Genomic DNA, 22796 nt, shown 5'->3' on the forward strand with positions numbered 1-22796 from the left:
TAGTCTTGTCCTGCATGGACTCAATCCTCCCACATGGCCTGGCTGGCACTCAAAGCCTGAGCATCTTGACCACGCACCAAATCTGAGTGCTATCAGAGTGTGTGTGTGTGTGTGTGAATTAAAATGCGAGAACCACACTGACACCCACACAGACAAACACACACACCTGAATACATGTGTTGATGACACCGCTGCCTTGGCAACCAGCAAAATCAGCCTGAACCAACTCAGAGATGCCAACCAAATCATCCCATGCCACCCGCTTGCGCACACACACACACACACACACACACACACACACACACACACACAGACTCCGCATCTTCAACAAACACACCTGGAACACTCCCGCCGCGGGATTTCGTCGCATCCCCGGGTCAAGTCCGCCGAGCTGCAAAACACCGTCCCCCCCCTTCATCCACTCCTATGTTTTCTTTTTTTGTTGTTGTTAATCTCCCGCCCTCGACGACGAAGCAGCCTGAAAAGCTAGAGGGGAGACGTCTAAGAACACGGTTTCGGCGACGGGGTGACAATAGAGCCGGGAGGGTGGAGGAGGTGGCGGAGGGTGGGGGTTCAAAGAACTTGAGCGGAGGAATAACACGAGGACAATAGTTGGCGGTGAAAGAGTGACGATCGCTCCAACATGCTAAATCTCTGCCTTTGTGCCCCACAGCTTTGATCCCGAAGTTCCAGCGACCCGTTTCCCCCGCTCTTATTCCAGATACATTAAGACTTCCCTTTATGTCCCGACTTCAGAAACAGCCGCAGGTATTTGCTCAAAGATTAGTTTACTTAAAAAAAAAAAAAGAAAGAAAGAAAGGTCCCGAAATCAGAAGGGAAAAGCTTCCATTGACGGAGATGAGAGTTAATCTGTGTACTCATTTCGACTACCCTCCTATGTTTGTGTGTGTGTGTGTGTGTGTGTGCGTGCACGTGAGGAGCACGCATGCGCTCCTGCTAGATAAATATGCGTCGAGCTCCGAAGGAACAAGCGTACAGGAGCGTAAACTTTTTTTTTTTTTTTTGCTGCACTGTTTACTGAGACCTGCAGATTTCAACCAAACAAGCTCAGAGGAGTTGACGCAGATCTGCCAGGCATGTGTGTGTGTGTGTGTGCGCGTGCACGTGTGCTTTTAAGGGCACGCATCCAAGGTCTAGTTCGGGTGATTTGTGTGTTTAAACGCCGCCTATCGCTGGTTTCGCTCATCCGGGGTTCAGCCGGGTCGGCGCGGCTCCCCGAGGACGCCCCGCCTCGCAGGCTGAGGACCGAGGAGGCTGCCGACCTTTGACCTTGACCCGTGTCCCAACTCCGACCCCGACGGATGACTGACTGCGGCTCGACGGGCGCCTGTTAGCCGCTGTCGTCGCGTCGATTATTCAGCGCGGGAGAAAAGCAGCGCTGAAGTACAGTGGTTCCTTGAGATACGAATTTAATTCGTTGCAGAAGTGGGTTCATAGGTTGATTTATGAATTTTTTTGTCTCTTAAATGAATTTTCCCCATTTAAAATAACAGAAAACAAATTCATTCGTTCCACCATTAACTTATCATGAGTATTAAATTAAATTTAACTTAATGTTATAATAAACTTAGAATGATTATAAAATTAAAATTAAAAAATTACAAAAAAATGACCCCTTTTGGCTTTTACCTTCAGGAGTCAACACAGCGAATCAACCTCTTCCCTCTAACCATAAATCTTCTCCTAGGTCTTCCTCCAGATCAGGGGTCCCCAAACTTTTTCCAGCGAGGGCCAAATAACTTTTCCCTTCTCTGACGATGGGCCAGGCCAGTTTGTAACAAAAAGTGTGACGATCGCAGAAGTGTCTAAACATCAACATTCATTGTTTTCCAGAAAGCCACATGTAACCAAAAATTAACCTTTTCTGGAATGTTGACAAGAAAAAAAAATCAGAAAATAAATAATAACATTATTAATGAAATAAGTAACATCCTCTATGAAATAAATAATAACAAAATAACCCTTTTCAAGTGTTTCACAGAAAAAAAAGACCAAGGAATATGAACTTTCACAACTGTTTGCAGCTCTCGATTATAAAATTCTATGTGAAAACCAGAAAGCAAGCAGGCTATGAAAGCCAACTGATACCAGCACCTGACAACACAACACATTTCACTACCAGTGTGGTTCTAGAACGGAATTTATCCCAGTAGATTTCATTATGATTATATTTGTGTTATTATTTGCATTATGATTATAAAATCATAAAGCATCTCTGGTATTGTTTGGGCCTCCAATTCCAGCATGCATCTACCAATATATTCACTCTCCAATGAAATGACTGCGAAATTTGTGTGGGACCCACACAACCCTTTCGAAATTTAAAATGAATTAACACGGCATACAACGAAATTTTATTTTTTTGCTTTTATGCTACGAATAAACAAATAAGTGTTGCTTTTTTTTTTTTTTAATCAATGAACAACTGCAGAGAAAATAAAATTATATTTCAAACATTTTGAACTCCTAAAAAAACGCATTGGGTGGAAGGTTACTTTTAAGCTAAATATTACTGTATTTGAGTCCTTCTTGTATTTATTAAAAATAAATTAATTTAAAAAAAAAATTTAAATTAGCAACCAAAAATGGCGTCCTCTCTCGCCGTGCTGTCATTCTTCTACTGCCGCGTGCCGTTGCTTATTAAGAGCGTCAAAATATTCTAACACGTTTTATTTAGATGTTACAAGATGGCCGTAAGCTTCAATTTGAAAAATCCATTTCAATGAAATACTCGTTAATTATTTTCAAAAGCCACAGGGAGCCCCATAAGAGGGATAAAAGAGCCGAATGTTGACAAAAAAAAAGCTGATTTCAACTTTGCAAACCCAAGCACAGCAGTTTCAGCGTCAGTTTCTTCACCCGACTCGCGGCTACAAGCTCCGACTTCAACCTGGTTCATCTTCCGAAGCTCTTTTGCGTGGTTGAGGTCCGTCGGTTGTGTCAGAACCGATACCGGCTTCTCCTTTGCGTCTGGAGAATGCATTTTTAAAAAAAAAATGATGGAAAAGTGACGGAAATTATGGAAAATAATCAACAACCTGCTCCAACCACGTCTGGATTTGAGATATTCCAAACGGGGTCAATGGTTTAAGGAAAGTGGCAACATTATGTGCAAAATGGTCCCAGGAAATGGGCTCCGGTGCAGGGGCCGGGTCCCGGGTCCCGGGTCCCGGGTCCTGGGACCCTGGTCCCGAAACCGCTGCTCTAATTATGCGTCTCTCTGACCCAGGAAACATGCTACCACAGGACAAAACAGCCACCGCTCCCCATTCCCTGAGGCCGCCGCTTTATCAGATATGAAATAACGCCGAATGGACGGCGTGACGGCGCCAGCCGCCGTGACCTTCGACTTCGAGCGTGCCCGCGCAGAACCGCGAGCTGAGAAGCGAGCAACTTCCAAATCGGCTGTTTTCTGAATGGAGTCCGGCATTAAACGTCCGACATTTGAGTTTCTATCAAAAACAAACAAAAAAATGACCAGGATCGCTTGTTAAGGTTCTTGAAATATCATGAATCCGTTCATTCATTCATCATTTTCTCTCTGTAAATTTGAGATCTAATCTCCTTCCTGAGGTCAGAGGTCACCAGTGACCCGAGGACTTTCCTCTCAGTGGTTCCAGCTCGCTCAAGCTGCTGCATACGGACTTCCTGTTTATCATTTGTTTCTATTGACCTCTATTGAAATCACTTTAAAGCTACTTGTTTCGTAAAACTGATACAGACTCTGTGTGTGTATGTATGTGTGTGTGTGTGTGTGTGCGCACGTGCGTGTGCAGGCACAAGATGAAAAAAAAAAAGGAAAATGATTGTGTTTTAAACAATAATTTCCAGTGGATGTTCATCTTTTCTGAAGATACGTATTTATAAATATATAGAAATTATGGAATTTAGATCATTTAATATGATTGTTTCAGTGTGTTTAGTCTTTGGGAATTCATTTTAAGCTCAGGGTTCGAGTTTATTCAGAAATGTTTATCAATTGATTGATTGATTTGCGATCACTCAATTGCGTCTGCAGACGCTTTTCCTTTAAACACGGTCTTAAATCAGGAATCCTTCCAGGGCTTAAAAAAAAAAAAACATTCCTCATTTAACGTTCCGAGGAGGAATCCTCCAATATTGACACACACACACACACACACGTCTGACATTTAAACATAAACACACACACACACAAACCTAACCACCGACGCATGAACTCATTTTGCTCAGCAGGCAAAAAAGATTGATTTGAAAAAGCAAAGATGGCAAACATGTCTTTATACAAGCAGATGACTTGATCGATGTGTGTGTGTGTGTGTGTGTGTGTGTGTGTGTGTGTGTGCGTGCATTCACCTGTGATCATTAACCCTTCATTTTCCCGCCGTCGGCCCGTTGGAGGGAATGCGTGGCGTTGGGCGACGTCTCGGACGATCTCAGACTGAGTAAATACAGACGGCCAGCTGGGATGGGCGGACGGGGTTGAAGAAATACCATGAATCAGTACCTGAAAATCAACAAAAAAAAATCTTAAAAATCCCATAAATAAAAAGATAAACTAAAAAAGAAAAAAAAAAAAAAAATTTAAAGAAAAAAGGCAGTGAAAAGACAAAAATAAAATATCTGGTCCTTCAGCCTTGCGGTGGACAAGATAAATAAAGTGAAACTTGATTGTGTAGTAAAAGTGATTTCTCTAAAAATTAGAGAGAATTGAAAATTAACAATACCTTGCAGTTCCGAGGCGCTTTACCAAGGACACCTCGACATGCTGGCCGAAGGAGCCGGCCGAGCTGAGGGACGCCTCGCTCTGCAAACCAAGCCTAAAGTTGCTGCTCCTTCAGTAAAAATTAGATTAAATTAGACTAGATTAGGTTAGATAAGCTGTTCTGAAGCACCAAGTGCATGAAAATCTTGAATAGTCACCCACAAAACAACATTATAAATCAGGTAATCACTGAAAAAAACTGATATTTATGTGAAAACCAGATAGTGGGAAAAAAAAATGGTCAAGAACGAGATAACAAAAAATATGGGATTAGAAAACCAGAACCACAACTTGGAAGAAATCGGTAAATAAACAACCAAACTTTGGTTGTGGAACAAAAGTAGCCTCTAACTGGCTGCTGGCCGAGTTTCTTCTAAGTAAACAAGGTGTTTTGTGTCTTCCAGCGCACGTCGGTCCGTTCCATCCTGAAGAAAAACGAGGTGTTAAAGGGCGATGACGTTCTTGAATACGAAGCAGTCGTCAGCATAGAGACGGAGAAAACCTACCAACAGAGATGGATTTCTTTTTTTAAATCAGCCAATGACTGACCTGAATGTGTTGGGCCTCCTCCTCCTCCGTGTCGGACTTCTGCTCCGACATCCGTCGATCGACGTCGTGGCCAGAACGAGTCCCCGCGGGCGGCGGAGTCGGCTCAGGGTCAGGTTCAACCGTTCCGTCACAATCGGCCCGACGGGAACATGAACATCGGCCTGCGGCTCGACCTCCGGCCTCGAACCGGCCGACCCCGCTTGACCCCGCTTGACCCCGCTTGACCCCGCTGATGGGCTTGTTTGCTCAGCGATGCCTGCGTCTGTGCAGGGGGAGGGGTCAGAGGTCAAAGGGGGAAGAGGAAAGCGATATTTATGGATGTCCGGCTGTAGTTGGAAAAGAAAGGAGAGAAATTAGAAGAAAATAAATAAATTGGTCGAGTTAAGCCCCTCCACCCGAGCCATTTAAAATAAATTTCAATCAGCCGATAAATAAATAAATCAAAATTAATATAACACATGAATAAATAAAGATAAATAAACAAAGATATACATGCACAGAAAGTTATTTGATTGGGATTATATTAGTATGAATATACATGTGTGTGTGCATGTGTAAAAGCATACTGTATGCATACATATATTACATTATATTATATTATTCATAAAACGTTACAGCAATTATTTACTTATGAATGTAAAAGACATTTAAATAAACAATAAAATGAATCATGATAATAAAGCAAAAAAATGATATCCCCAACTCGCCCTGGAAACCACATACGTGTGTGTGTGTGTGTGTGTGTGTGTGTGTGTGTGTGTGTGTGTGTGTGTGTTGTGGCCGTTTCCATGGTCTCTCTGTGTGAGGGGTCCTCATGCTCAGCCTGGGTTCTCTGCAGATTCTCCGTTTTCCTCCAACCAGAAACAGTCAGGAGGTCCACTTCAGTTTCTAAACTGTCCATTGGTGTGAAGGACAGAATGACAGAATGACATCTCTATATGCAGGCCTGTGATTGGCAGGTGACTTAACTCCGCCTCCTCCATCTCCCAATGTGAAAAACTCACAGCAACATATTTTAAACTTCCTAAAACATAAGAGGGGAATTGAAGCCTGTTTTCAGTGTGCGCGTGTGTGTGTGTGTGTGTGTGTGTGTTTGCCGGACAGGCCTGTGTTCAAAGTGCAAGCGGGAAGATAAGAGGCCTGTCTGAGCGGCAATCCCATCGGCGCCCAATCCCGTAGTTTCCTGTGACGTGACGGTGACGGCGGCGAACCGAGTGGAGGTCTCTGCCGGATTGGGGGTCCCGGCGAGGTCAGATCAAGGGGTCGGGGTCGGGGTCGGGGTCAGGGTCGGGGTCGGGGTCGGGGGCTCACCCTCGATGGCCTGTTGTTATTTTCGAAGTGAAGGTTGTTATCACAGCTTGCCTCCCCCCCCTTCCCTCGCTTCGCAGACCCCCGCTGAGGTTCTCATGCTAGAAACTGCATGTCTGCGCGAGCACGGGCGCACACGCACGGGCCTGGTGCACGCACACACACACATGCAAACGCACACACACTTCTCCAATAAAAGAAGCGGGTTGTGTGTGAGAGGCTCATGGCGTGCGACTCACCTGCTACCAACTCAGCTCTGCTTACATGTTACTTATCTTATCTTCCGATCAGGTCGGTGGACAACAACACACACACACACACACACACACAGACTCATCCATCCATGCTCACACGCACACACACACACACTTACATTGTGGAATGTGCCAAAGTAACCAGTATTCTTGCAGGTGTCCCCCTGTCAACCAGATCAGAATCTGATCATCTTCTCTTTGAGGCCATGCTTATGCGCGTGCACGCCCGTGCACAGAGACCCACACACAAGGATGCACAAACATACTCACAAATAACACACACTCACATATGATCCCAAGGGTTGAGTAAAAAACATAAACTCCCAGTGATGTGAAAGTATCCTCTTATAGAAAAAGTAATGTTGTGAGTCGGTGTAACTTATTACTAAAGTGTCTGGCCGCACCTGGAAGCTTGAGGCGAATCTGATTTGATTCTCAAATCAGATCATTTTTACGTCCGCGCTGTTATTTGCAAATGATCCGGCCGACTTAATTTGTCCAGATAATCGCGCAGCTCATCTGCTACGGTTGCTACGGCAACATAACAGGCGTCAGAAACCAAACATTAGCGCTCCCAAACATGCTGGCACGGGAGGCGGAACGCCATCATCTCGACCGCCATGTTTGTCCATGCGCCACTGGGGTAGTTGGTTCATGTAGCTTAGCCACATAGCATCCTTAGCTGCTAAGAGTTTCGCTGATTTAACAGTTAGCTGCTTTGAGGTGCGGCTAATCCTACTCAGTCACGTTATCACATGAACAGATGTGTTTTTTTTTTCTAACTTAGCTTAGCAGCATGATATCAGTGTTAGCTGCGATGATGTTTTGACCAACCTTAGCCCTCGTGCGATCTTAACATTGTGTTTGCTCCCCTTGTCATACGGGTCAAAAATGACCCATAAGACAATCTTTGTACCCTAGTGGTGCACAGCCCACATGGAAACATAAACAAAAAAGAAGTATCACTTTTTCTAATTATGGGGTCTCTTTAGGAAAAGTCATAAAATTTCAAGTTAGAAAAAAATAGGTTGAGGCGTTTTTTCTACAGCTAAACATGGTAGTGGGTCACTTTTGACCCACAAGACAACACAAGGGTTAGCTTAGCAACTTAGCTGCTATGATATTTTTCTGCATCATAACCTGAGGCAGTACTTATGTACTTTATGTTTCTTTGCTACTTTGTAGCAATGGCTAAGTGCGTTAGCTTACCTGTTTCAAGCTGTATGCGTTAGCGGTCGATGATGACTGATTTAAAGTGCTACCCGTTGCTGCATGGCCCAAAAAAAAGGACTACTAATTTGTTGACTAAGCACAACTAATAAAAAACACACACAGAAAAATAAAACAAAGCAGCGTAGCAGGTGAGTCACCTCGCTGTGCGTCAGCCTGCAGCTCCCAGCGGATCAGAGATTCCAAGACGCAGGACGGAACATCTGCATTCCAGGCCGAGCCTTCCTACGTCAGGAGGAGCCGCCGCCGCCAGAGTCTCTGCACCAGCTGACTGGAAGAGTATCTGCAAAAGAAAAAAAAAAAGACGAAAGATCCAGTCGATGTGACTACAAATTAGCCTGGTAGCATATCCATATACTGACACAAGTTCTGATACATTTTTCCTTGATCTTACATGTTTATTTAATAATGCCGCGGGATTGATAAAAGGAAACAGGGGCGCACGTTCGACTCTTTGCTATGAAGCCGGGTGTTTTTTCCTGGCAAGGAACGTCTTGTTTGTCCCCAGAGAGCTGCTACTGAGCAGGAGGTTCAGATGTCTGGCCTCCTCATCCAACTCAGCATGGCTCAGTGGAAAGATATCATTTTTTGGGCCGTTTTAATTTTCTTGCAACATGCTTTTAATAGGATTTGTTGTCAAAGTGGAGGAAATGGTGTGTGTGTGTGTGTGTGTGTGTGTGGGCGGGGTCTACTTGTCCTTGTCTTACTCACCCACCCTCCCCATCTCGGTGGTTTATAATCTGAAGTCACCTTTGGATTATCAGGCCCCGATCACATCGTACTGTAACAATATAGCACAGCATCGTCTGCATAACGGCTAATTTTTGGATACTATTTTGTAGTGATAATAGTGCAGCACGAGTGCACAGGGTCATTTTCACCTCGGGAGTTTTACTTGTGATGGAGCAGTTTTGAGATGATCATAGGTCCTCATTTATTGAAGTAAAGAGATCTGAGTACTTTGACCACCACAGTACACATTTCAGAGTCAGCAGTATTTAATCAGGCGTCAGCCGGATAAGATGCCGATTCCCGGTCAGTTTATCTTGTTAGCACCGGATTCAACCCATCTGTCGGTTAACTGGCTAATGTTTTTAAGTCTTTCTGCAAGAGAGATATCTCGGGTTCCACCTGCGGCATGAATATTTCATAGGCTACACCTTTTAACCAAAAAGCTCTGGGACATTTTGCCTCCAGGGGCGGTTTAGCGCAAATACCTGCGGGATTAGCGCACCCTTTGCTATCGCCGGTGTGAAAAGCGGCGGTGCAGCTATGCCGGGTATGCTCCCGCACTTCATCGTGAGGATCAGCCACGTGCGATGATCGGCACCTGGGAACACCTTCAGGTGAGCTTAGAGAGCACGTCAGTCACCGCGCTCGTTAGCATTTACGGGGCCCGCTATGCATTTACACCTGAACGCCGGTTCCCAGCCCAGCCCTATATAAACATGCAACCGCACATTCGCAGCGTGTGTGTGCGCGCGTTTGTGCGCGCGTACAGACGCACAATCTCATACGCCTGGATAATCTTGAATGTTTATACAGAACAACTCTTGCACAGGTTGATAAGGCTTATCTGATTCGAGAGTACAGCTCATTAAACCGTGTGTGAGACGTTCTCACACACCTGAGTGCGTCAGGTATGTGCGTCTTTGTGTTACAGAAATGACTCTCACACAAACAGTATTCATCGCATGTTGTTGTTTTGTACGAGGTCTTTTTTATTCGCGACGCATTCCTGCGCCCGGTTCTCGTCCCACGCAAGATTCCACTCACCCGTACATCCAGCAAATGTGCTTTTAGGAAAAAGAAGTAAACAAAATTCAATTCACTCGTGAGGAAATTATCGGTTCCTATTGGCATTACCATATTTTATGACTTTTTTTTTTTGGTATAGATTTTTTTTCATCGTTTTGCGTTTAATTATCAAGATTTGTTGATGTAAAAATTGCAAAAGCAAGAAATTTACGGAAAACTGGCCGTAAATCAAACCCAAAAAAAATCTCAGTTTTGATATCCTGTAGATCCAAAGTGGTTCCAGTGCCTTGAATTTGAAATCCCAGCTGCAGTTCAAAAGGTGGAAACACAAAAAGCAGACAATAAAGGCTGAAATGAACCGAAAATCTGTTTTTCTGTTTGCTCTGAAGCGTTGCGACGCCTCAGGGTTTTTTTTTTGACGTGTTCTTTGCAAAGCCTCGGCCGGAACGTCAGCCCCTTTAAAAAGGACCATCTGATAGGCAGTTCCTAGTAGCGCTGCCGTGCTACGACCCCCCCTCCCCCCCAATAAACAAACCTACACGCACACACACACACACACGCTCTCCGTGACGTCAGGCGCCTGGCTGAGCGTGCCACCGCCGCTAGTTGAGTAAGGAGACCCGCATACGCTGGCACGGAATTGTCGGCGTGCGTGATAATGTTACAGCAGAAGCAGCGGCGCGGCGATGAGGGGCCGATAGGCAGCAGGCGGAGCAGCTCGACCCGGCCTCTTGGAGCAGGTGAGAGGAGGAGGCGGCTGATAAGGAAGTTTCCTGAAGCACGAGATGCCGATGATAAAGAATCGCCTGATGCATCCCTTTATATTTAGAACGCTGCAACCAATCCCAACTGTCAGTTGAGTGGAAGTGGCGGGCGAAGGACTAAGATCCATGACTTCCAGTGGATGTACCGTGGTCAAAAAGACAAGTATAAATCCTGAAGTGGTTAACTTGTAGTTAATTTGTTTCAGCAGCAAAAACAACATGTAAAAGTAAAATGACTCCACTATGCAGATGATGCTGTGATTTATATATATAATATCGAGTAATAAATGCGAGTTGAGCCGGGGTGTAAGTGTCCACTTTTAGGGACTCACCTGCAAATTGGAGGGGAAAAAGGGGTCAAGAAATAAGGGATAGAGATCAATATCATATGATAAATGGTGTCAAAGTTAAATTGTCAAATAGGAATTAAAAAGAAAATCACTGGGGAAAAAAAACTGCGTCGTGATGATGTGACCTGAAAAATAAGAAATTAAATAATACTGGATTTAAATTGTACGTAAGAGCTGATGGAATCCCTTCAACGTGGAATAGCAGATAGCTAGCAGGGGGTTTCCCGTAAGAAGGAAGGATTGGACGAATTTCAAATGACTAAAAAGGCCATTTTTGACCTTCTGTGATTATCTTTTTTGAAATCAGATAAAAAGAAATCAAGGTTTTATCTGATCACAGCTGTGTTCTTTTCCTCTGATTCCGTCTCCAGAAGCAAAGGATTCCTTAGATGCTGAAATTCCTGGGTCGGCACTCGCTGATAAAGAGTCAAAATGCATTACTTATGCAGCGTTGCAGTGAAAAAAAAAAACCAAAACTTAAATACTCAGAGGAAAGGCTTGTTTACGCTCTACATGAAAACAGATCTGTGTGTTTTTTTAAATGTTTTGAACATCACTGCCCTCGTACTTCAATGTGTCCTTTGCTTTGGGATGAACTACGACGGACCGCGAGGTCACTGGGAATTTTTTGGAACGTCATATCCATTATTTCTGCTTGTCCACTGGGGTATTTGACAAACCGCTTGGCCGGGTGGCTCTCCTGATCAGCCAGAAAATGAATAGCAGTAACAAAATAGCCGATTTACGCAAAAAAAAAAAAAAAAAAAAAAAAAAAAAAAATCCACCATTTTCCGAACTTTATCGCAGTTTCAGGATTCAACTCAACAATATGGTTGGTCGTATGAGCTTTTAGGAGACGGATCGAAAATACACAGGAATTGAGCACAGGACATCTCTGTCTGTGTCCATATCCTGCGTGGACCAAAAGCTAGCCTTGAGTCCCAGGTGCGGTTTACATTTTCACGTTGTTGGGCTTTGCTGGACATGCATTTTATGATTTTTATCCGAAAAATTTAGCAAAGGGATACATGCATTCATGATCTATAGCGCTTATCCTGCACTCGGGGTCTGCTGGAGCTGATCCCAGCCGTCATTGGACGACGGACGGGGTTCACCCTGGACCGATCAGCGGTCGATACATGCAACCGTTCACTCTCTTGTTCGACTATTTGGGGTCTCCAACGAGTCTCCTGCAAGTTTTTGGACCTTGACAGTAAACCAAGAGGTCTCCAGTCGGAATCCAACCAGAGAGGCTGAAGAGCTAAGCACTGGGCCACCATGCCAATTCTAATTTTATTCTATTAAACATTTAAAAAGCTGGGAATAGGCTTGGAATTTATGTCCATGACAGATATAATAAGAAAATTGACCAAGAATCTCAGAACCTCAGAGGACAATAAATGAATAAAAAAATCAATAAATAAAGTTTGTAGTTCAAGCAGAGGTTCTCAGCCATTCTTGTCAAAATCATTTTCTTGTTCTTCTTAAAAAAAAAAAAAAAAAGTCCAGTTAACAAGGAAAAAGATTCTGATAAGAAATTTTATAATTTCGATTTCAGTTTTCTTCTAAAGGTTTTCTCCGAAAAGCCCCAAAATCGCAAAGGCCGACGCATGGGCGAAACCCGTTAGGCGCCGCGTTAGCACGTTAGCGCTGGAATGCTGGCACCGTTGACGGAAACACGAAAGTCCCCAGACTCTCAGACGCTACGCGGACGGTTTGTTGTCTAATTAACTGGCAAGGCGGCCCGAGGTGGAATTCTGTGGGACGATAACCTGTCCTCGCAGAGCCGCACCTCGCATACCCACGATAAATAACCTCGTCTGGGTTTTTTCTTTTTTTTATTTGGTGAGGGGGCGACCGCTTTGCGCAGTCACTCAAAATTTCTCCCTAAAATGTCAAGCGGCGGGGTTCTCCTCACGAACATAACGCTCTCTGACATCACGGTTCGCATTCCTCGACAAAGAGAGTCTGACAGACTTGACAGCGGCCTGGCTGTAAATCACACACACACGCATAAACACACACACCTTTGCTTAGCGCAGGTGTTAAGCAGGAGAATAGAGCTGGGAGTGGAGGCTAAGAGGGAGGGGGGCTTTAAGTTAAAACTATAATTACGGGGCTTGATGTTATTTTTAGCGCTGCCGTCGGAAAGCCGTCGCGTAGAGCAACAACAGCCGCGGACACACAACTGCGTGACTCGCGTCGGGGCCCGCGAGTCGTCGAAACCGACCAACGAACTTACGTGAGTCGGAATAAAAGCCAGGAGATGGAAAAGCGCTCGGTTTTGTCCCGAGGAGGGAACCCCCTGTACCTGGTGATCCCTGCGCTACTGATACCTGTCAAAACAACATTTCAGAGGAACCAGTTCTTAATAGGGCTCACACACACACACATACGCCTTAACGTCAACAGTTCGGCGCACACACGCAACGGCATTCTCACCCCGATGACTCACGGCTATTATTTAGCGTTGTGAAACTCCAGCTGGGCTACCCGTGGATCAAGTGTATAATGTTTTGTTTTCGTGGGTGCGTTCGGACACGTCGCGGCCGATGACCCCCGGTGCGGAAAACGCTGACTCGTATGCTCAGCGCGCGCTGGAGCTATTACCGAGGTCAGCAGATAAGATACCAGTTAAAGATGGAAGGTGGGTGGGTGGGGGGGGGGGGGGTAGCAGCAGGTGGAGGGGGGTTGGGTGGAGAAAGACCCTCGGGTCAATGTCGTTCATCCGACATGCCCTCACCTGCGATAAGGATCATGCTAGTGGCGTACAATGCTATCTAAACATTGCATAAAGGGGAGAGGTGTCTGGCTTTGTTAGCGTGATCCCTCACCTGTTTTGGAAGGCGAGGACAACAACGGTCATGTGATGACTCCACACGTGCACGTACACGCACACACACATGTGTGTATGTGTAGGTGTAAGAATGTATTTTTCCATCCTCATCAGAAGCCCGTCTTTGTCTGCGGCGGCGTGCAAAATAAACTCCGAAGCATAAACAGACACGGGACCGGCCAGAGCCGGGGATCAAGTAAAGTCCTTTCAGAGAAAAGAGATTTAACCCGGGAAAAACATGTTTACTTCAAACAAGTGTTTCGGCGACTTTTCCTTCGCCGTTTCCAAGCAAGTCTCGGCGCGGCGGGTAGAAACGGAGGTACCTCCAGTTGCCTTTTTCTCTTTGTTCCTTTTTTTTTACTTTGGTCCAGCAATTAAGGGATTCCTTGAGTTTGCATCCCAAAGTTGGGGTTGTGGGGGGGGGGGGGGGGGGTGATGGAGTTGGGTGGACGCCAAACGGCTAACAGTTGGATCCGCCCGAAAGCACAATCAAGCCCTAAATGTGTAGCGCTGTGGGTAATACGTACTTAAAGTACAGAAGAGACATGTAAACATTGTGGTACCGGAGTTGTACTTCTGGAACTTCTTCACCAGATCTCTTCCCGGCAACTGGAATTGATTTCTTCCTTCCTTCTTTTTGGAAGAAATTCAAGTCCAGTTGCCACGAAAGGATTTCAACAAGAATTAAACCGTGACCTGGATGACCGCGGACCTCCACAGACATGTACCGCTGGGATGTTCTCAGATCCGACGCCACACTACGAATCGACAGAATATCGACGTGAACGTCTGTTTGCGCGGATGTTCTGGAGAAGTCGGGATCGTAATCACGACCAACATCAGACTAAACATAAACATCTAGACGGCGTGGGCGTCCGGCTGGGAGCGTACAGACAACTGAACAAATTATTGATCCGAACATTTCGATTGATCAGCACCTCGATTGGCGTAAAAATAGTTCAGGGAGTGGATACTTGATAGATCAAAGCATTGAGCTGAATCAGCAATGACAACTTTGAAGGATCAATAATGATGAATCCCCCCCCATCCATTTATTCCGATCATATCTTCAATGTTGCAGATATTGATCAGTACAGCTTTCTGTGAGACCAATACACCCATACAGTACTTCAAGGGGAACTGGCAGCAACTGTTAGTCAAATTTGGGTCGCCCATGAAGCGGCTGGGCGGTGACGTTCAGATGGCCGAAAATGCAGAGGCGTGATTTATCGCGACGCGTTCCTGCCCCAGAACACCTGTCAACGAAAACGGCCGAGCGATTAAACAGACGACGGCGGCTTGGACATCGCCGGAGCCAACGCAAAAACTTGGAAATGCCTACCTCTTCGATTCGGTCAAACAGCTTAGTCACTTTTCAACAAACACATTTTGTTTACACGACAGTTAGCAATTCGCTAATGTTAGTGTTAGCTCGGGTAATGATAACAACGCGTCGCGGATTGATGCTATCCAGCACGAAAACAATGCAATGTGAGACACGGTGATTGGAACGCCGCGGCGACGGTGCCACCCGCCTGATGTAATCTTCTGACAAAGCAATGTGACGGGGGAAAAATTATTAGCATAGCGCGCTACTGAAGTAAACAATAAAATCAGGTCGGTTGCATGATAGTTTAATTCTTTTCTCTGCGTGCGTGTGTGTATGTAAACTTCAAGTTCCGTGGAGTTCTCGTTGGGCTCCTTGTTTTTCACATGCTGTCACACACACATAAAATCTCACACACACACACACACACACACACACACACACACACACACACACACACGAGTCTCACAGCTGCACATTTAAGAAAAACGAGAAAAATTACGCAAAGTCGTAGTTTCAGGCGGAGAGACCCCCCGACTCGAGGAGATGCAGGCCTGTGCGTCGGCGCCTGTAACACACACACACACAAACACACACACACACACACACACACACACACACACACACACACACACACACACGGACCACCTGGGTGATCTGTTTATAGAAGCCATCCCGGCCCCTGGCCCAGAGCGCATTGGGGGCTATTCATGCCTCTTTTGTTTAAAGAAAGACGATTTATAAAAGTGCAGTATGCAGATTAGAACCAGAGCGACTCGTCCAATCAGCTCAATCCCTTCAATCTGGGTGCCGTACGACAAAAACCGCCCAGCCATTAAGGGCTCATTCCGCTGTTTTGGATTAACGTCGCTCTTTTCGGTGGATTACGCCGGCCTGTGAGCGAAATCTCCCCAAAAATCTCACAGGGGAGGGAAACCTCGCGTAAAAAAAAATTTTTTTTTCTTTTCCAAGTCGGAGTGCCGGTATCGCGCGCTCGTCTCGGTGCCGGGGGGTGTTTTTTTTCCGAAGATTTCAGCCCCCGAGGAGGTCGGGGGGGGAGGACGGCCCCCCGCTGCCTGTTATCGTGCACCGCGGCAGCACTTTGTTTCGCTCCCCCGCCGTGGAAAAGTGTTTTCCTTGCCAGCCGGCTAACCCAAACACGGTCTATAGTAACAGTGATATTATCTACCTGGGCATGCGGGGCCCACCTGCGGGGCTCCGACACAGAGGAGGAGATGTTTTACCTCGTCTGCACGAACGGGAGGCGTGTGGGAGGAAGGTCCCGGGGAGGCGACGGGAGGCGGGGGGAGGAGTTTTACAAGCTAACACGCACAACGTTGTTTGGGCAGGTCGAGCCGGCAGACTCGCTGACTTTTCATCTGCTTTTTTTTTTTCTTTCCTTTCTTTCCCTGCCTTTAACGGCCAACGTATAATTAATCAGATGTCTGGGTCGGATCGGCACGCAAAGGGCCGGGTTCAAGACCTTTCCTTTGGACGGGTGCCGGGTTCGGGTGTGCGGCTGTATAAATAGTCGCAGCCTGTTTATTCCCGCGGGTTGGATTAGGATTCTGTCGCTACGGTGATTCCGTATCATAACCGGAGTTTTTGTTTTTTTTTTTTCTTTTTACGGCAATGTCTAGGGGTTAACTGACATCCTGAGCGCGTCCGTTGAATCGCCGAGTCGACAGGGTCACGGCGGTGCTCCTCCAGCTTTTGAAACCAAACGCTTGCTAAAATGAAGGAAAATAAAATAAATACTCTACGAAAATCCGCGCCTGATTGGACAATGATGATGACTTGGCGGATGATGTCAGAGCCAATGTCGTGTTTATGCCGATGGCGAACGGTCGTCTTGCTCTTCTTGCAGCTGAACTAATACGTTTAGCATAGCAATGATAGCATTCAGTGCATTACATTGCACCCTAAAAGTACCCGGATGATCAGTATGTTGTTGTCGTCCGTGATGAGATGCGTCATCTGACGCTCCATGGCAACAGGACAACAGGAAGTTGAATCGTTTAGCTAGCACGAGCTAGCAGGTTAGCTGTAAAACATGGAGATGAAGCTGGCCAGAACGAGCAAAGGACCCTCGAGTACAAACTTCAGGCTCACTGCAATCCATGACTTAGCCATGGTCATTCTGACATATTATGGTCTGGAGGTCAAGAGACGACTTGTCAAGGTTTCGGGACTCGATGAAACAAATCATAATGGAATTTCCAAATTCAGACCCCAAATACAAAAAGATCGTCCGGAATAAATCCAAACTTCGGGAAAGCAAAAAGATCTAATATCGTCAGATTTGACAATAGCCAATCCCAGCTGCCAATGGGGTAAAAGGGGCGGGGTTTAAACCTGGATGGGTAACCTGTCAATCACAGGGCTTACACAAGCAGCTTTTGGACAAAAAAGTTCCAAGAACACAATTACAAGAACTTGGAAGCTGGTTCCAGGAGCTGCAACATGCACTTTCAGCATCACACTCTACAAAATAAAATAAGATAAAATATTTTTTTGAATAAATAAATAAAATTAAATTAAATTAAATTAAAAAAAATGTGTTCATTGTCTCCCCGCACCACTTCGGTGTAAAGAACCCCATCGTTAGCTAACTGTATTTATATACTATTTTAGCCAAAATGTTGACGTTCTGCTGTGACCCCAGGAAAACCCCAGGACCGAGGACCTTTCGTGGATCCATTTCTTGCTGGTCCCTTCCACTTTGTTGCAAGAAAACAGCTGACCAGTAACCACTGGAGTTTTTTAAAAATGGAGAAGTATCTGGTAATAGCTTGTGAGTTCCACCAATCACCAAGCACTTACGTAATGTGACTTTTTGTGAAACCGTAAAAGGGCTCTGCCTCGGAGTAGGAGCAACAACAGCTCTCGGAGCCGAGGTCCACGGTCCCTGCTTCAACCGCTGTCTGAATCTACGGGGAAACCGACGAGTTCCTGGAAGCGAAGACACGACCGGGCGGCTTTCTGCCGTATCTCCCGTCCAGATGGGCGGCGGCGCATCTCGCCAGCTGCTGTTTGCTCCGGCGGATCAATGGCGAGGCGGAGGTGCCGTATATTACAACCCCGCTGGCCGCCGGAGGAGATTAGCCTCCCCCCGCCACCTCGCCACCAAACTTCCGACCCCTAATGGTATTAATTTGTGAATTATCGGCCGGATCAATACCTAATAGCAGTTTCTACAAACAGAATCTCCGACCCGGAGGGCCGGGTTGCTAATTGCTCTTGCATTGATGCGTGAAAAGTCCCTTTGTCCTGGATATAAAACAGACTGAAGTAACCAACTAACCATCAGGGGGTGGAAAAAGGGGATCATAACGTCCACCTTTGACGCATAAAACCGTTTTCGGTCAGAGAGATTTCACCGTAAACAACCGACTGCCAAAGCAAATACACTTTTACACCTGGTTAATGCGACCCATAAATTAGAGGACTTTGAAAACACTCACGGATCATCTCACACCTGCTCATATCTAAAGACATATTTTTAGATTTTTAAGTCTCAGCCTAGTCTGAGATTTTATAATTAGATTTTTTCCGCAATTTTTTTCCACCATTTTTCCGTTTTTATTAGCGCTCATCTATTGGTTGTGCTGCGTCACCGTAAAGACTTGTGATGATATCAAACATATTGATACTGTCGTCAGCCTGCTCAGATTATCACTTAAAGATTGAGATGACGGGAAAGCGCCTCCAGCTCAGTTAAATTTGGGGTTTTTAGTCTGCGACCGAGAAAATCTTTCGGCGAAAACCCAGCTGCAAAACCTGTTGTTTTTAAGCTCAAAATGTCGTACATCTCGGCGCAGGAATACCCGGTCGTCCACCAAAGGTACGCAGGACGAAAGCGGACGCCTGATCAGCCAAGACACCACTGAGATAAAGGGCGGCCATGTTTACATCGCATCAAGATCTCCACACTGTCGACTATTAGGTGGAATAATTTATAGCGCGGCTGCTACATTGCTGGTCGTGTTCTATCGCCTGTAACGACAAGCGCGATGTTGTGAGAATTCATAAGGCAGAGATCGACGGCTGAGATAGGAGTTTTTAAAAGTGTGGGTGGAGTTGGGGCGCTCGGACGGGGGGGGGGGGGGGGGGGGGTTCAATCAGTCAAGTGTTTTTCCGGGGGTTTGGTGGGTGTCGATGGCGTGATCCCACGGCAACGATTTCAAGTTCGCGGTTCCTTTCCCACCGCCCCCTGTCCCCGGAGCGATATTTTCCACCTCTCAATTAAAAAAAAAAAAAAGAAATAATATGGGCGTTAAAGGTTCAGAGGGAGCAAAAAATAGCACGGCGGTGGGCCGGGAGGGGCGGTTTCGCGGCGGCATCTCGTGCAAACCTCTATGCGTGAGTAGAGTGTTTGGATCCTATTTCAAGTTTAGACAGAAAGGGGCTGAACGGCTGCCAGGTAAACAGCGCGGCGCAGGTACTGATTTGGCCCCGTGTTTACGCTTGCACGGCGAAAACAGCCGGCGGCGCTGCTGCTGGATGGAGGTCGGCCGTATCGACGGCCACCATAACGCGAGGTGTCTGCGGCCGAGATCAATCGCGGCTCCCTTCTTCTTCTTTTTTTTTATTTTTTTTTTTCGCTTCCTTATCCCCTCCATCCCACCCAAAGTCGCTGCACGCCTCGCAGCGTGGCATGCAAAGGAGGGTGGGGGTGGCGTGTGAAGAGATGAAACGGCCGATAGCGTCGGAGAGAGCGGGGTATCCAGCCCCCGTGTATCCCGGCCCGCATCGCCGACGAGGCACGCACTTACAGTAACTTTTGCGGGCGGGATTACGGGATGTTCTCGGGATATGTGGGCGGAGCTCCGGGGACTTGTGAAAACCCGAGACCACCGTCTGACAGGAAATTGCCCGGAGGAGGTGAAACAAAACCTTTCTGAAAAAAAAAAAAAAAACAAAAAAAAAGAAAAAAACAAAAGCAGACCCGTGGAGATAGTGGCGGCCATATTTCGAGTTAGCCTGCTACGCTACGGGTCTCAAGGTTTAATTAAAAAAAAAAGGATTTCTCAGCAAACTCCCCTTCTCTTTGATGCTTACTGTTACCATGGCGATATCGTCTAGATCAGTGTTTCCCAACCTTTTTACATCCCAACATATTTTACATTAGAAAAATCACACGGCACACCACCACATAAATATGTCAAAAACCTTTTTTAACAAATTAGAATGAAACCGTAGTCTCAATTTACTTAGTGTGAAATCTAATATATCTAATATCTGTCGATTCGTCAAGTTGCAATGCAAATTTCCCACTGATGTGCAACTTTTCCAGAACACTTTTTTCAATGTCTGAAGACATGTCATTAATATGTCTGGAAATGGTATTATTTGAGAGAACTCGGGCTATTTCTTTATCAACGCCAGAGCCGAGCTTTTCTTCTACAATGATTTTGCCGGCAGGTAGTATTAATGTTTTGCTATGATGTGTGGCTGTTTGGATTTAGAGATGAGTTCAGCAACTTTATAGCAGCTTTCACTGCTTTCTCACTCGTCTTGGTCGTTTTCAACAACGCTGCCCGTTTGTTTACGCAGATACAAGTGCTTTTTATTTTAAAAACGTATCACGCGAAGCGTCACTCTGATACACAGATGCACAGATTCACTACCCATTGCCATGGAATGGTCACGCTGCCCACATAGACATAGGAAGACACATTATTTGCGTTGGATAAATAATTTTCGGACCAATCAGGTGAAAGTGGGCATTTTTCCACGGCACACCTGATGATCTCACGGCACACTGATGTGATGGTTGGGAAACACTGATCTAGATTTCCAACATTTCAAACGGGCTCAAAAGATGGCGACCCGCTACAGAACCTGGCCCTCAATCCTCGGGGGCCGGAGCCAATCCCAGATGACGTTGAGGTGACGGGGGCGGGGTTTAACAAGCTGTCAATCACAAGGCCGCGAATGGATACATCCAACCGTTCATTCCTATGAATGATTTGGTCTTCAATGAACCTGCGGACTGTTTTGCGATGAAGAACCGGGGGAGAATCCAAGCGGCAGATCACGGAGAAACCCAATCGAATTCAACCTTCCTGAAGTGACGAGTGAGCGCATGCTAGGAGCGGAGACATGCTAACCAGCCAGACCAGGGGTCAGGAACCTTTTTGACTGGGAACGCCATGAAACCCAAATATTTCAAAATATAGTTCATTGAGAGCCATACAGTATTTTTTAAGTATAATAAATTAGTCTTACTTTTAATGCGACCTCTGATTCTGCATGGATTTGTCCAAAGTGCCGCTTTATATTTGACTGTTTTATCGATGCCATTTTATCATCGCATATTAGTCATACCAAGTCATCCAAATGTAAATTCCTCTGTCCACGCAGCCTGGAATGCACGGTAATCATCGTCTTTTTTTCTTTTTGTCATCTTTTCCAAAAAAATTTATTTCTCCACCTAACCCTCTCCAGGCAGATGTTGCAGATTTGCGACAGCTAAATGCTACTTAGCTAATTACGCCACAACTTAATTTGAGCCTGAGAGGGTTAAAATGACCCGTGCCTGGAAGCCATCGAAATTTATCTTCAAAACTAATTTCTGTTTACTTTAAAATGACACAGTATTATGAATAAATATCACATGTAATTTTAAATTAGTTCAAAACTGATTTTTTTTTAAACTAAAAATTGTCTGGGAGCCATATACCGTCAACGAAAAGGCCATATACGGCTCGCGAGCCATAGGTTCCCAAACGCTGAGCTAGAGGATTGATCATTGGGGTTCCTTCCAAGAAAAAGAAAAAAAGGAATCATGTATGTGTGGGAACCGCCATCTAAGAATATCTCATAAATGCACTCATCCCATTTTTTCAATTTACTATCGTCTGTAAAACCAAACCCGCCGCGTCAGCTAAGTGACGCCGAGTCAGCGCTAGCGGCAAGGATGCAGACTTTAAGCTTCTCCTGGAAAAAACACGAGTTGGTTTTCAGGACCCGGCAGCTTGAGGGAAGTAGACAAGGGTGTGGGCCATGACACAGATAGCAAATTAGCTATTTGATTGACATAATGGGGTGTGTGTGTGAGGGGGGGTCAAGGGTCACCGAACACCGTGTTGTGGTTCTGGGTTGACTGGTGCTATATTTAGCGCCACTTGAGAACACAATCTGTCAAACTCCTTGGTTTATGCATAATCTTGCCCAAAGCAAATATGGCCGCCATGTACCCTCCCTTGACCCCTTGGTCTACCATTGTTTGACTTTTGACCTTTGACCTCAAACCCACCTCTCTGGATGGGCTCATGGGAGACGGCGTCCAGGCCCCGGCCTTTGACGCCGCCTGCTTCCTTGTTTACACAGATTCCAGCAGCGGTGTGTTTGAGTGTGTGGCGTACACCGTGCACGGCGTCACGTGCACAGGTCACACAGGATATGTGTGAAGTGGAACGCCGGTCTCTTGAGGGGGTCGTGAATTCGGGAATTTAACCCTGGCGGGAGGGTCAATCAGCGGGACGTGCGGGGTCACATGATGACGAGGACGTGTTTTGTTTTGTTTTGTTTTTTTTTTATCAAAGAGGTGATCGGCCGATCGGGTCAAAAGAGCCGGTCAAGACCGCGCTTAAGACAACAACAGGGGCTTTGGGCTTAATCACGGGCTGATTGCGCGAACAAGCGACCCA

General features: G+C 45.9%; 1 long non-coding RNA gene across 1 annotated transcript in view; it reads right to left on the reverse strand.

Moving 5' to 3' along the window:
• LOC147237149 (uncharacterized) overlaps positions 1-882 on the reverse strand; it is a 2566-nt gene extending 1684 nt beyond the window's left edge. The window contains exon 1 of the long non-coding RNA XR_015105937.1: positions 338-882. This is a non-coding gene — a long non-coding RNA (uncharacterized LOC147237149). The remainder of the gene's footprint in view (positions 1-337) is intronic.
• Positions 883-22796: the final 21914 nt, after the last annotated feature.

This window comes from Fistularia commersonii, chromosome 1 (genome assembly GCF_037954325.1).
Source record: "Fistularia commersonii isolate RoL2024-O1a breed Wild chromosome 1, RoL_Fcom_v1.0, whole genome shotgun sequence".
Lineage (NCBI taxonomy): Eukaryota > Metazoa > Chordata > Actinopteri > Syngnathiformes > Fistulariidae > Fistularia > Fistularia commersonii.